The sequence below is a fragment of the Apostichopus japonicus genome, chromosome 17 (genome assembly GCF_037975245.1).
Source record: "Apostichopus japonicus isolate 1M-3 chromosome 17, ASM3797524v1, whole genome shotgun sequence".
In the NCBI taxonomy this organism is placed as follows: Eukaryota; Metazoa; Echinodermata; class Holothuroidea; order Aspidochirotida; family Stichopodidae; genus Apostichopus; species Apostichopus japonicus.
Genome location: NC_092577.1, coordinates 25012734 through 25027457, shown reverse-complemented (window position 1 = coordinate 25027457; position 14724 = coordinate 25012734). Strand labels below are relative to the sequence as shown.

General features: G+C 43.0%; 1 pseudogene; it reads right to left on the bottom strand.

Moving 5' to 3' along the window:
- Nucleotides 1–3851: 3851 nt before the first annotated feature.
- On the bottom strand, nucleotides 3852–7874 carry LOC139984901 (uncharacterized; annotated as a pseudogene).
- Between the last annotated feature and the right edge of the window lie 6850 nt (nucleotides 7875–14724).

Below are 14724 nucleotides of genomic sequence, written 5' to 3'. Positions count from 1 at the left end.
CCTACTGCCCCGGAGGAAGCTCCACGCGAGGGGGAAACGGGTGCGGATTCACTCTCCGCACCTCCTTCACCCTCCCCCGTAGTTGCAGACCCCAACCCCGTGCCCGCACCGAGAAAGTCTACACCAGCTTCCCCCATCAACCCCGTGCCCACACCGTCTCCACCACACAGCGAAGCGGACACGGGGTCTCCACCAGCTTCCCCCATCAACCCGTCCAGTTCCCTCCCCAGTCCGCCGCCGGTATCGCCAGATCCGGAGACTCTGTCTGACGACGACTCGGTCGTCCGGTCTCCGGAGGCTATGTCTGACAGCGACTCCGGAGGCTCGGTGATCGTCGAGCCGAAACGTGCCACTGGGACGAGCTGGTACGACGAGATGGGGGAACCATCACTGAAAAGGTCGGCCTCAAGTGACGACTCCGACGACGATATGTCGTCTAGAGCGCGCTTGAAGCTTACAGAATCGACGTCGGCGTAGTTTTGCCCCATTGCCCTCTCATGGCCCATACATTTTCAGTTGCCACCTTGAACGTGAATGGCATGAGGGATCATCGCAAGCGCAGTCGCATTTTCCAATATTGTATTTCAATGGAAGTCGACTGCGTTTGCCTACAAGAAACACATATTTTGGAAGAAGATGTCCCTCTATGGGCCTATGAGTGGGGTGGTGGGCTGCATGCTTCGTTTGGTTCGTCTTCATCCTGTGGCACTGTCATCCTCCTGTCACCTCGTCAGGCGGGTTGTGCCACTAGGGTGGAGACGGATCACGAGGGCCGATTGGTTTGCATTCTTTTCAAGTATCCACAGGGTAACATCTCCCTTTGCAATGTGTATGCTCCCAATCGGCCTTCTGCTAGACGAGATTTTTTTAACACACTGCCTTCCTTTGTTCCTGGTAGTGCTCCATGTGTCATGGTCGGAGACTTTAACTGTGTCCCAGACTCGGGTCTTGACAGACTCGGGGCTTCTGTGTCTGCTAGTCCCGACGCTGGGATCACAGAATTGGACAGATTCACTTCCGCACACCTTTTAGCCGATGTCTGGAGGCGTATACACCCGTGTAGTACGGTGTATACGTGGGTGAGGCCTAACGGAGAAGATGCCTCCAGGATAGATCGAGTGTATGCGCCCGTAAGTTTTAAATTTTCGGGTTGCGAGACGCTCAGCTGTCCGCTCTCTGACCATGACACTGTGGTAGCACGTTTTGTTTTGCCTTCCATTTTCCCGATCGGGCGGGGCCTATGGAAGCTTAACTGTCGGATTCTTGGCGAGGCAGAATTCCGCCAAGGTTTCGAGACCAGGTACAAAGGATGGCAAACATTGAAGCCGGCCTTTGCTTCTACATCCCAGTGGTGGGATAATATCAAGTTGCGCATCAAACGCTACGCAATTCAGTATTGCGTGACCCGCGCACGGCGTCGAAGAGAAAAATTCTCGAAGCTGTGCGCGGAGGTGAAGTTTGGCGACCCTTCGGCAGTCATCGCTTTGCAGACGTATCTCGATGAAAAGTACCACGGTGCCCGCGTCAGGGCCCGTGTCGAAGCGGTGGAAGCCGAGGAGCGCCCTTCACTGAGGTTTTACCAGTCCGTTAGCTCATCGGCGGGTGACAGACGCGTCCCGTCTGTGCGCGCTACCGATGGGACCGTGGTCAGTGACCCTCACGGCATTGTCCGCGTATATAAAGAGTATTATTCGAGTTTGTTTACGCGTGGCAATGTCGACTTGTCGGCACAGTCTGATTTATTGAGGGGAATCTCAAAAACCGTTCCCCACGATGTCAATGATATTTTGGGGGGCGGAATAACCACTGTTGAGCTTTGGAAGGCGCTTTCGAAGATGAAGAATGGCAAGTCCCCGGGTTCGGACGGGCTTCCGAGGGAGTTCTACCGAACCTTCTGGGCAACAATAGGACCCGACATCAGAGCCGTCTTCGAGGACGCCTTCCAAAACGGACTGTTAAACCAAAGTCAACGTCTGGGCATGATTACTTTGCTACCAAAGTCTGGGGACCCCTTGGATCCCCATAACAAGCGTCCGATCACCTTGCTAAATGTGGACTACAAGTTGCTGGCTAAGGCTTTGTGCAACCGCCTTGCACTGGCTATGCCGCATCTTGTTGGTGATCTCCAGACTTGTGCAGTGAAGGGTCATTGCATCCAGCAGAACTTGTGGTTGATGCGCGACTTGACCGACTTTGTTATTGAGCGTGATCTGCCATGTGCATTGGTGTCTCTGGACCAGCAGAAGGCCTTTGACATGGTGGATCGCGGTTTTTTAATGAATGTATTGGAGACGTTTCAGTTGCACCCAAATTTTCGTAAATGGATTTCTGTTTTGTATGAACAAAGTTTCAGTTCTGTTATCGTAAATGGGTTTTGTTCGGAGGTTTTTAACGTAGAGAGGGGGGTGCGCCTTTATGTTTTGTTTAGCGAGTCCCTCTCTCGTCTTTTGGAAAGGGACTCCAAACTTGTTCCATTCGTTGTGCCAGGGGGTGCCAAAGTGAAATGCGCTCAATATGCAGATGACGTGACATGTATTGTTTCGAGTCTGGGCTCCTTTCGCGCACTCTCGCAGGATCTATCTATTTTTGAGAGAGCTACCGGGGCGAAGTTGAATCCAGAAAAGACAAAGGGCCTTCGTCTTGGTAGCTGGAGATACAGAGACTTACCATTCGGTGCGTCGTGGTCGGATCAGAATATCAAAATTAATGGTATATGGTTCGGCTACGATGCACCTTGTGATGTCACCTGGAACGAGAGGGCTGAGGTATTTCAGAGCAGACTCGAAACCTTTGGCACCCGCTGGCTTTCGATCTTGGGGAAAGTCACTGTTATTAATCGTTTCGTTTCGCCCATCTTGTGGTACCCTGGCGCGGTGTACCCTATTCCGCGTCGCGTCCTGGTACGGTTGGAGAGGGCGATTTTTTCATTCATATGGTCTGGTGGTACAGAGCTGGTCAAGAGGGCGGTATTTTACCAAAAACTGGAGAAGGGGGGACTAGGGGTGGTTCATCTGGTAAGTAAATTGACCTTTTTGTTATTTATGCAGTTGTTTGTAGCGGTAACTGACCCAGGGTTGCCTTGTTCATATTTTGTACGTTTTTGGGGCGGTTTGCACCTGCGTCGATGGGTCCCGGCGCTGTTTAGCAACAGAGAACCGCATAGTAGTACTCCAAACAGGGTGGTGCGTGTCATCTGCTCCGCTCTGATTGAGTTGCCCCCTGTTGACCTGTCACAGCCGGCCCTCGTTCACAGTTCGTTGAGGGATAAGGCCTTCAATGCAACTTTTGTCCAGGGACGTCATTCTGCCGAAGTATGGCGTTCGGTGCATTCAAGGCTGAATGGTTGCAGGCTCCGTGATCTTGCATGGAGAGTTGCACACGGTGCCTTGGTGACCAACCTAAAAAGATATCATTGGCGATTGGGTGATGGACTGTGCCCTAGGACCGGCTGTGACAGCTTAGAGAGTACTGCTCGTTTTTTGGCATTGTTACTTTGTAGTAAACTTATGGGAGTGGTTCCAGACCTGGACCGACCGTGTTACGGTAGCTGTGTTGCACCGCATCATTTTTGTTTGCTCTATTGTAAAAAAAACATGTTTGGCGGAATAGATGTAATTTGGTTTTTAGGGGGAAATTTGCCGCTTGGCAGGCAGTCCTGGAGGCGGTGAAGTCTGACATTCGCCTTCAGATTGAAGGCGATTTTCGCCGTGTATCTGGGGCTGCCTTTTTTGGACGCTGGTGTGCTGGGGAGGGGTTTTTCGTTTCGCTGCGTGCGGGTCGTCCTTCTGTACGTTTTTGATTGTTTGAGTGGGGGGGGGGTTGGGCGTTTTGTCTCTGCAGGTCGGCGGGCGTATGTTTTTTTGGCTCGCTAGACCTTAGTTTCGTTTGTCAGAATGGGATGGTTCGGTAGTGCCGTTTGGCCGTGACGTTTTGTATCCCGCATGGCGGGTCACGTAAAAAGCACGTCACACAGCAAAGTTAAGGGAGTTAAATACTGACCCATTCACCATTTAATAATTAAGACTTTTAGTTGGCAGTCTCATGGAAATAAAACAGTGGTGACAGAAATAATTTTAACATCGCATTTATTGACTACTTAGTAATAGACTCAGTTTGTAACATGTGACACCTCAACATACTTTCGCAGAGTTTATGGGAAAAACAAAACATAGAAATTAAAGGCACAAGCTTGAGATGGCTAATGGTGAATACTGTTGTTTATAAAAATTAGTTTACACACTTATGAAAGAATGAATGGAAGGAATAAAAATGCATAGAAATTTAAGTTGAACACTGGCACTTTTCAATGTTGTAATGCACATATACGGCACTTGATGTCTAACAGTAAATAAAGTTAAATAAAATATGTAACATGGAAAATATAGGAATATAGGAATGCATACACTTAATGTGAATATTTGTTGTATGCACCTCAAGGTGAAATCAAGGTTTCTTTAAAAAGGATTAATGGAAAAGAAGAGAAATTACAAACTATATAGTTATAGCTCTCATCTGAAAGAATAATACTGTCAGGGAAAATAAAAATAAAAAGAAGGAATGGAAGGAATAAAAATGCATAGAAATTTCAGTTGAACACTGGCACTTTTCAATGTTCTAATGCACATGTATGGCACTTGATGTCTAACAGTTAATAAAGTTAATTAAAATATGTAACATGGAAAATATAGGAATGCATACACTTAGTGTGAATATTTGTTGTATGCACCTCAAGGTGAAATCAAGGTTTCTTTAAAAAGGATTAATGGAAAAGAAGAGAAATTACAAACTATATAGTTAGAGCTCTCATCTGAAAGAATAATACTGTCAGGGAAAATAAAAAGTTAGATTAAGTTTCACTGACTTGCCAATGCTTTTGTCTACTGACATGCTCAATGAGAACTGTATTTTCATGATGAAATGGTAATGCTCATAACTCTTTTTGCTGCACAATTGTCATAAGTCATAAGCAAAGGAATTATATTGGACAAAGCCAGACCGGGATGAAACTTTATGGACTCTAACTTTTTTAACCCCCCCCCCCTCAGTCCATACACAAACTAGTCTCTGAATGTTACTGGGTGTAATTTGCAAAAGGAACTTAAGGCTTTATAAGGAAATAATGCCTGCAATATTGATGTAGTGTGTACTAGAAGGTATTAAAAATGTTAACTTGAAAAAGTGATATTTCAACCGTATCAACTACCACACGATTCCTATAGACCATTGCAATAAACAGGCTTCATCTGTGACCAAGGTTGTTAAATGAATTATTAAAAGCATTTTAAAAGTAACTAGCATCCATTGATCTATAGGGTCTATGGTTCTCACTTGACCAATGGTGGCTGCATGTTTGCAATGGCAGCACATATGGTTATGATGTCATCAACTAGTGGCACCAACGTGATAGGCAAGGTCTCCTGCAAGATACGAAAGGTTTTCATCCTGCCGATTGCTCTTTCTACATGGATCCTGGCATTAGCGATCTTCTTGGTTTTCAGAGCATCTGCTGTGGTCATCTGCTCTAAGCCTTTACTCGGGGGTGGTATATCTGAGCTCCACGCAGCAGGAGGTCCTCTCTGATGGTGAAGCCCCTGTCTGCCAGAATCACATCCCCTGGATCTATCAGGTTAAAAAATCCAGACTCCCTGGTAATAGCCCCGTCTGAGGTCCTACCTCCCCATGCTTTTGACAGGAATGACACCATTCCATTCGGAGAGATTGCCACCAGAAACTTAACTGTATTGTGGTGCTTGTAGTCAGACCATGTCATGGCTTGAAGATCCAACTTCCGTGGTCTTTCTATGAAAAGTTCGGTACAGTCAATAGTGCACCTAAGAGATGGATATTTCTTCTTCATTGAAACTGGCATATGGGTCAACACCAGTTCCTTGTCTGGCCAAAATATCAAAGGTTTTAATTCCATTGCCATGAACTTGACCCAGGTGTTAATAATCTGTGACACTAAGCTAGTGGACACAGAAAAAAGAGAAGAAAGGAAGTATATGGATAAATTTAGTTTTAGCTTGAGTAGGGCAATGGTCAATTCTTCTTCTGAACTCAGTTTCCTCAGTGGTCCAGTTTTAAGGGGCCAATTCTTCCCAGATTTCCTGCGTCGATATGAAGGGGTGATGGTTCGTTTCTTGCCAACCCAGTACTGCATCCTGCCTGCACTGGGAGAGAGATGATTAACCAGAGCATTAAATGTTGCTTTGCTTGGCAATCCAGTGAACCGTCTCACATTGGCATCATTTTTAAGAATGGTGTCTACGACAGATACATCAGTTTTCTTCCCCTTTACAGTTACCTTTTGGTTACATTTGAGCTCCGATAGCTCATGGCGCAGATTAAGAACTTCTTTATGAAGACTGATGCATCCATCACACTCACACCCTTTGCTGCACTGGCACTGAAAGTAGTAGTTGTGGTCTTGATCTGGTGTGTGTCCATGTGGTGGCTCAGAAGTACCTGGCTCTTCACCCTGCAAAGAAGGAGGTTTGAGAGGTTCTTGTGGTGGTCGTAGGGCTAGCTTTTCATAGACAGGTACTCTCGTTTTAACTTTTTTCGCTGCGGGCAAATCCTTGTAACCCAAATGAAGCGATGGGTATGGATTTTGTACTGTTGGATTCCCATCTTTGAAGTGTTTTGAGCATATGCGGTCGTACGATGTGGGCTGCCAGTTGCTGCCATCATGGTTTTTCCTGTTCACAATTTTGACCCATTTCTTCCTGGCCTCTGGGTCTTTCCTCTCAGTAGGAAAAGTTATCAATTGGAATGGTGGGAGGCAGAAGCATTGCCCATATTTGCGGTCGTGTAAATGCACAGAATTCTTTATTCCATTTAAGGATGTGGTTACAGTTATTCGTACAGCCTGCAATGCAACAGTATCGCACCATTCCCACCTGAAAGATGAAAACAAAAATGAAAACAATGTTAGTTAAAGAAGGTACCGATAACGTTACAATGATCATCGAACATACCTGCATTAGGATGGGGGCCCCTACTTATGTTGAGTTAGGCTAGCGACGATAGTCTAATATAAGACCAAGGCTAAATGCCGTAGCCTACGTGCGAACGGCTAAATGATGTAGGCTTCAGAAGACACACAGACATATTGCAAGTTGTAGGCTATCACATCTTGCAAATTAATTAATAAGTCTGACTGTGAGATACTACGTTTTTGTTAATTTGTACTTTTTTCACGTGTGGGATATTTTATCTCTATCAAAGCACGTCAGTTTCAATAAAGAAAAAAAAAAACCTGACAAACAATTAACATCGCTAGGTTATTACTGTACGTCGGTTTATTTGGTATAGCCTAAGGTTAATACTAGTAGTAGCCTATGCCTAGCTTTCACAGTTTCAGAACAGCCGTCACGGTAGCTATCAAAGTATCAATCGAGTCGGCGAATACTTCGTGCATTTTTTCCCCTTTTAGATTACCGTTGTTTTTTCTGACCTAACAATGTATGTAGTCTAAAAGAGGTTAATTTCTGTCTATTTATGTTCATCCTATCCTAAAGTCATTTCCATCGTGAACCAAATTAACTTACCGATAAAGCAAACAGCTTTCATTCACAATCCCCACAACGAAACGGAGCGTAATCGCAGTGCATTGATTCATTCTTACGTCAGGAACTCTGGTTGAAACGAGGCTTAGCATTCAACTGATTGCTTATATATGGTGAAATATTTGGGCAACTGGCATTGTTCTGGCTTGTCATAGAAGGAGGACGGGGCTGGAAGGGCCAGGAAGTGGTTATGCGGTTGGAAGTGTGATATATGTTGCTAAATATTCACCACATCCCTTTACACCGTATGTACACTACTCGCCAAACTACCCCTTTGACCTATGACCTGGAGAAATCACACATGCGCAGTAATCTAGAGCAAGATATCAGCTGAAGATTGGCGCAAGGATTGTCAGGCGAACAGGTCTCCATTGTTGCACGAACGCATATACGTATACATGTGTGCAAAACGTGAATCGCGTCGCACACACTGTATGTACTAGCTATAAACTTTTTACGAGTAACACGCATGCGCGAGGGTCTGGATACGCCTATATATGATAATTGCCCCTAACCCTCCTAGAAAAACAATAAGCCTCCTGCCCCAAACACCTCGTGACATTATTTACTCAACACTTCACTGTCTAGGGATTGTCTGAACACCAGCTTAGTAGTTTATTTACTCAACAAACAATGGTGGATAACAGGATAATTAGGCAAGGACAGGTTTATCTCCTTGGAGACAAGACCAGTGAGTGGTCATGGTGTATGGCTACTCAGTAAGATAAAATTGTATCTCTTGTATCCCACCCTAGCATTCCCCATGGCACAAGCTTATTGGTCTAAATTGGGTCTACTTGGAGTTAGGGGTTGACATATTTTATATAAGATAGGAGAATAACAAAAACCAGAGGGTTCTTGTACCCCATATGGGCAACATACAGATCAAATATGACCTCTGTAAACATTTGCTTTCTCCAGTTATTGATATAACAAGTCTTTCACACGTTGACCTCTGTTGACAAGAAATGACCTTGGAACAGCACCAAAAACAATAGGGCTCTTGTACCCAATATGGGCAACATACAAGTCATATACGACCTCCGTAGACATGTTTGTTACCTCTGTTGACCTTGAAAGGGCACCAAAAACAATAGGCTTCTTGTACTCAATGTGGGAAAGCTACATGCCAAGTAAGACAATCGTGAATGTTGGCTTTCTTAAGCCATTACGAGCAGGTGCACCTCCACACACACACGCATGTCACCGCATAGATTCCTTGGGCAATTTAGTGTCATCACATGCAATCTGGTGCTAAATTAGTTATCTTTGGAAGTAAAATTTGTGTCCGAGAATCTATATTATAGAACAATTTCGATGGCTGGGGGTGGGCATGGCTCGATGACCAGCAAGACCACCTATATCGTTTTGCCAAGGAATGAAACAAATTAACACAGAGCCGTACAAGTTATACCTTCTACCTGAGCAGTTCCTCTTGTGTTGTTTCAGCCTTGTTTCCGCTATCTCCTATTTGCCACATTTGAAGCACTCCTGCAATGTATCATCCTCAAGGGCTGCCTCCTCTATCTTCTGAAATGGAAAGTAAACAGCTTTTTAGTCTGTTTCCTTTATAATTTCTATGATGTGTCTCTCCCATTCTACAGTACCCTGTGTCACTTTCTTCATAAAATGTTCACTCCATATCACCCATGTACTCCCAAATCAAATCTCTCTAACATTTTGATCACCCTTCCTACTTTTTAAGCCAAAATTTCCATTTTGTGATAAGAATTATAGTATAGGCTTGGCTAGGCCCTACGTGTAAGTTGGCTATGCTATATGAACTAAGCTTGGTGGGTGGATAGTACATAGTAAGAGGATGATCCCTATTGTTTTTGGTGCCCACAAAGGTCACTTATGGTCCAAAAATCCCAAAATATTAAAAGTGCAATAACTTCCAGTGCCAATGTGCGACAAGCTTGATATTCCGGGACAGTCATGTGATCCAAGGTCACCAAAGGTCAATTCATGTTAAAAAACTAGTATTTTTGCGATAACTTGAGAACGAATTGTCTGTTAGGGTTGGGAGTTGCTTCATTGTAATCCAATTGTCGAACCGCATCTGGGTAACCCTCTGACCTCAATTTGACCTCTGGTGGCCTTTAAGTGTTTTGGGGATTTTTACAGTTTCGATGCTATTTTGAGATGTCAAAGGTACCTTCTGATCATAAATGTCAATAGGTTGACCCCCGTGTGACCTTCGTGTGCGAAGTCACACGAGGTCAAAGTTAATTTTCAGACATTTAATGCAATAACTCCCAGTGCCAAGGTGTGACACGGTTGATATTTTGGGACAAGTTGCAAATGGTAAAGGGGAATATTTTCAAACTTAATGGTCATGTGATCCGAGGTCACCAAAGGTCGATTAACGTTAAAAAAATTGTATTTTTGGGGGAGAAAATGGGCAAATAAAAAATGTTACAATTTCTACAGTTTTGATGCTCTAGTTAGGTCTCACCGATCAAAAATGTGAAAGGGTAAACCCCCGGGTGACCTTTGTGTGTGAAGTTATGTAGTTCAAAGTTCATTTTTAAACATATAATGCAATTAACTCTCAATGCCAATGTGTGACATGGTTGATATTTTGGGACAAGTTGTGAATGTGCTGGTCGAACATTTTCAAACTTTACAGTCATGTGATTTGAAGTCACGAATGTTATCATATCTGTTGACCCGCTTGTAGGTGACCTCATATTTCTTACATTTTCGACGCCATATACAAATCTCAAAAGTACCTTCCGATCCAAAATCCGATCACAAAAGTGTTGGCTATAGTGTTGGTTACTTTATGGGTACATGTAGGACCACAATTACTTGGACTATTTCAGCCCAATCTTGCTTGATAATATGTGTTTTGTCATATACCCCTATGCAAGGAACCACAGTGCCCTTGGGCTGTTGTTTTTTTTGGGTCCAAATCATTTTTGTCGCAGAGACGGGCAATTTGTATCTTTTCTGCTTGTTCTCGACACGCTGATCACGAATGTGAAGTTTATTTTTGAATAGGGTGTTGTGTGCGCGGGTGAGGGGCCCAAAAAAAGAAACAAATCACACCTCATCTGGTGCTACTTGGGGCGCTGATGATGAATCAGATTATTTTGCGGTTCGGAGGCGTGGGAAGTGGTGGTGGCATTTAATGGCCTTTTTTTTAAATGACCCCCAACCACCCGGAGAAGTGAACCCCCTACCACCCGGAGAAGTGACAACCCTTCTATTTTGGAAAGGTGACCCCCCAGCGGTGGTACCCTGAATGAATTGGCGGAATCGGACTGACCCAGTAACCATGGTAACGCTCCAAAATATTAAAGTAGGTTTTTCTACATATAGAGTAATTTAGTGCAAGACAAATAGGTTAATGAATTTTCATTAATTGAGCGAATATGCAAATGAGCTGAAATTTCTTGACGTCATCAATATGATGTAAAGGACCGGTAATTTTTTTTGGAATGAATTTTCATTAATTGAGCGAATATGCAAATGAGCTGAAATTTCTTGACGTCATCAATATGATGTAAAGGACCGGTAATTTTTTTTGGAAGAAGCCCCCCAAGTTTTGCCCGGAGGTTCCCACCCAAACTTCAGCCCTCCAATTTTCAGCAAAATGGCGCCAATTTGACGAGGGGGTGCTGGGGTATCTAAAACTATCCATTTCGACAACCCCACCCCCGGTCGTCCATTTCCAGGTCCCGACCGTCCATTGGTCTGAACCCTTATGATGGAAAGATATATTATAAACACCTTATACACGCCTTGGTTTATTTAGAAATTGTAATATAATAATTGTTTTTCGATTTTTTTCAAACATTTTTTCGCTACTATAATCAAATGTATGGGCCGCGCCATTTTGTACACCCGCCCTCAATTTAGTCACGTACAAGATTCACTTTGTTTCACGGAAACCAACCACTCACACGGTACATTGATATGCAGATCGTGTGTTGACAATGGTCACAGAAAGTTATGAAAAAGTTGCTTTAAGTTCGAAATAAAGTTTAAATAATGCCGTAATGCCAAGCTTATGGTTGTACACATCGTCATGGTGCTGGAAAATCTAAGGAGAAGCTATTTTTGTTATTCCTGGCGGAAAAACGGACCCACAGAAGAGAGAAGTTTCCCAGAAATGGCTACATCAGATCGGGACTGGCCATATCGTCGACAACTTTACGTTTTACAAACACAAAGTTGTTTGCGAGGACCACTTCGAAGAGAAATGCTTTCAAGAGGACGTTACAGCAAGATTAATGGGAACTAAACCGGGAAAAAATTCAAACCCGGCTCCATTCCAAGAATTTTCGTCCATCGTCGCCCGAAAGAAGGCCACAGCGCCTTCTGAAAAGATGAGCGAAACAGGTGAGAACTAACGAATGTCGTTTGTTTATATCGCGCAGTACATTAGGCCGCCGATTTGTGAATGTGGGGTTAAAAGTTGGATATTTAGATATGAATAAATGTAGAAAAAATCATTTGTTTTGCATATCGTCACGTATTCATTATAAAAAAAATTCCCCGATATAATTCTAATATTAACGATAAGATAACAGTAGGTTAGTACAGTGCACAGCTTCACATGGCACTAGTACAGGGTTGTCCAACCTGCGGCCCGCCGCAAGGTCCCGTCCGGCCCGCCAATCTCATTAATTTACAAATGTACTTTTCCCAGCAATTCTTTCTTCATAAATTTGAGAGATCATTATATCTCAATATGAAGATTGTTTTGATACAGATCAGAAGGCTTGTGAAGTGTCATTTCCTGCAATCTAAGGACCTTTTGGGGGATTTTTTTTCTTGCACGCCACGCGCCAACCTACGGTGGCGCTCCGCTTGTATAGTAACTATTTCCCATACCCCCCTAACAGACCCCTGGCGGGGCCACTGAAATTTGCCGCTCTGGCACGAAACCCTGGATATGCCACAGGAGCGTGTAGGCTCATGCGGCCCCTCCTGTATCATAATCATTCCAGGTGGCCCTCCTCATCAAAAGGTTGGACAACCCTGCACTAGTACAATAGGCCTACACTGATTCTTTCAATTGAAAGGTGTGAAAAGAAAACAAATAAAATCATTGAAAACTTAACAAGGGCTTATATTATGCTGTCTTGATGTACAACTTTTAGCATTTTTAATATTTGTCTAAGTTTTTTATTGTGTAATGAACCACAGGTGAAAAGAGTTTACTTTTTGGGATAATTTCCTTTCAAGGGTGTACTATCATTGAGCAGGGGTGGGATCATGCTACTGTATCTGAGGATAATGTAATATATTTATTACAAATATCCTCCATAAATATGGGTAGCTCTGTTAGGGTAGGCAGGGAAATTAAATCAAAATCAGCTATGAACCCTCTGGCATAGTTAACTGTGTTTGTTCCCCAGATTAAAAATGAGCAATGTCCATGTAGGTGGTTGAAGGGGGGTGGATTTTCCATATTTTTCGAAGCCAATTTTCTAAAGGGGAAAAAGGGTCACTACATCAAGCTGGTGAACGGGGGGGGGGGACATCCCCCAATCCATCGCTTATCGTGGATTGCCCTCGGTTCACGGCACATGATTTCACAAATTTTGGCTTACAATAACAAAATTCATCCCCCTCTAGTTAACGGCAGCGGTTCACTAGTTAACGGCAGCCGTGGATATTATCATATATCCACGGAGATGATCGACCACTGCTTTTGGCAACAACAAAGGCTTAATTTTTTATGTCAATTTAGAAGTAGTATAACTAATACTAACATATTAAGAATACATGCTCTCTCTCTCTGTTGGTAATCTTAAAATGAGAGTGAAAATATCGGTGCCGTGGATATACTGTGCACAAAATTCTTATATCCACGGCCACCTTTGTTGCGTTCCCTCAGTTGCTTCTCGAATAAGTATTATTGCAATTTTTTCTGTTATAGAAAGTTTGTGCAGCATTTTCTACGTCACCTTCCTTCTCCTTTTACTTCTCCCATCCCCCTAGAAAAAAGATAATTAGATAATCCCAAAAAAAATTAAAAGCCCTTTTTAGACACCCCCCCCCCATTGGCTAACTCGTAACCACTTCTTTTAGAAATACTGGAAAATTGTACTGTTTATTCTCCTCCCCTCATTCATGGCTCTTTAATAGACAATCTCAGGTGGAGATATTAGTATGGCTTGATGGGAATTTTTACCCCGTAAAGTCCTACTTTATCGGTGCCCCCATATGTTTCATTTTGTTCCAAGAACTTTTGAACTGTTTATGTTTACATACTTTTTTTGCTAGGAAATCAACAACTTTTGACAGCAAAGGATCAGCCACCTTCAAAGAAGCGTACAGTGTCAGCGAAGTGTCAGCTATTACACCGTTCACCCTAAGGTATTAAAATTTCTGACATGTTTTTTCTGTTTATATATATATTTTGTTGTTTGCTTTATGTTTTTTTTTGGGTGTATACAAAATTGAAAACAAATGGTCACCAGAGCTACTTTTCCCAAAATTTTAAGAAATTTCACAACTGGGGCACGTGTCCCCATGTCCTCTCTGGCTCCGTGCCTGGTTATATGTATTCTATTCTACATGCAATATTCCTCAACTTGTAAATTTACAAACTTGATGGTTTTGTTTAAGTATTAGCTGATTTAGCAAATACAATTGAATATGCTGTATTCATTCCATGTTTAAAAGTGCTTGAATTCACACCAAAAATATTGTTATCATATTTCCAAATTCAAAAACTTCTCAGATTTTATCACCCCTTTGAAACATCTCTACATAGCACTTTAAGCTCGCACACATGAAAATTCAACAGCTGTATATATTTAACATTAAATGTTCAAAATGTATTAGTTTCACTGTACTTAACAAAAAACTGACACAAAAAAAAGGTCACCGCATTTAATAGTGGTTATGAATTCACAATTGAAGATTATTTTTTTCACGGGCTGTAAGGGGGAAGTCTCCCTTGGATCTACCTATGAGGCTCTCTAGTTAAGTTCTGGGCTTGTTTTGAAATCTTACAAAGAAACCATTCTCAATAATAACGTCATCCGTAAAATATTGTTAGCTTGGAGTAGCCCAGTCGGTTGAAAAAATTGGGTACGTAGGCAATATTTTGGTTTTAATGTATTAGGAAAACTTCTTTCTTTCCTCTTTTTCCGTTAAGGTTGTCACAAGGTATTTTGTTTTAAGTCCATAC